The following is a 1,203-nucleotide window of genomic DNA, read 5'->3' on the forward strand; positions in this document are numbered from 1 at the left end:
CAGATTCTTAACCAGTGAGCCACCAGGGAAGCTCAGTCACATAGCTCTATTCTTAGTCAATTTGTTGAAGTGCCATGGGGATATCACAAGACACATATTAATGTGTGCCCTAGTGTGTGAGTGTAAAGTATTTGCATGCAGAATGGTGTACATAAATTTTTCCTGTTAGATATTAACTTATATCTGAAGGCTTAGATTTGGGACACCATTCAAAGCAAATTTGGAGTGAAAATTCAATTCAGTGGTGCATATTGCGAGGAAGCTTCTTGTGTCTAGAGTGTCATGGACAAATCTGCTGATGAGTAACTTTAAGTGCAGAATTCACACAAGAAGTTCTTCTGCTCTGGAGTTCAGCCAGCTCCCTGGGGTTCTCTAGTCATCCCTGCACAATGGTGGCCCTGTGAGGTCAACAAGGAAGCTCCAAACAACTCTCATAATGGTCTTCCTCCCCATATTCCTCTTCACTTTTCAGCTCTTCTGTGATTCTCCCCTTAAGTTAGAAGTATATGTGTTCTTTTTCTTGTTAGATAGGAGAGTGTTGCTGTATGCTGCATTCTCCACTTCAGGGCTTTCAGCAAAGCCTCAGTGCTCTCTCTTTAATTTCACTCGATTTATTAGACACAAACTAATCCAGATTTCTTCAAATATCAAATCCTTATAAATCAAAAGGTGCTTTAGATCAGATCAGATCAGTCGCTCAGTCATGTCTGACTCTTTGCAACCCCATGAATCCCAGCACGCTGGGCCTCCCTCTCCATTACCAACTCCCAGAGTTCACTCAGACTCACGGCCATCAAGTCAGTGATGCCATCCAGCCATCTCATCCTCTGTCGTCCCCTTCACCTCTTGCCCCCAATCCCTCCTAGCATCAGAGTCTTTTCCAATGAGTCAACTCTTCGCATGAGGTGGCCAAAGTACTGGAGTTGCAGCTTTAGCATCATTCCTTCCAAAGAAATCCCCGGGCTGATCTCCTTCAGAATGGACTGATTGGATCTCCTTGCAGTCCAAGGGACTCTCAAGAGTCTTCTCTAACACCACAGTTCAAAAGCATCAATTCTTCAGTGCTCAGCCTTCTTCACAGTGCAACTCTCACATCCATACATGACCACAGGAAAAAACATAGCCTTGACTAGACGAACCTTTGTTGGCAAAGTAATGTCTCTGCTTTTGAATATGCTATCTAGATTGGTCATAACTTTCCTT

This window comes from Bison bison, unplaced genomic scaffold (assembly GCF_000754665.1).
Source record: "Bison bison bison isolate TAMUID 2011002044 unplaced genomic scaffold, Bison_UMD1.0 scf7180017864136, whole genome shotgun sequence".
NCBI lineage: Eukaryota > Metazoa > Chordata > Mammalia > Artiodactyla > Bovidae > Bison > Bison bison.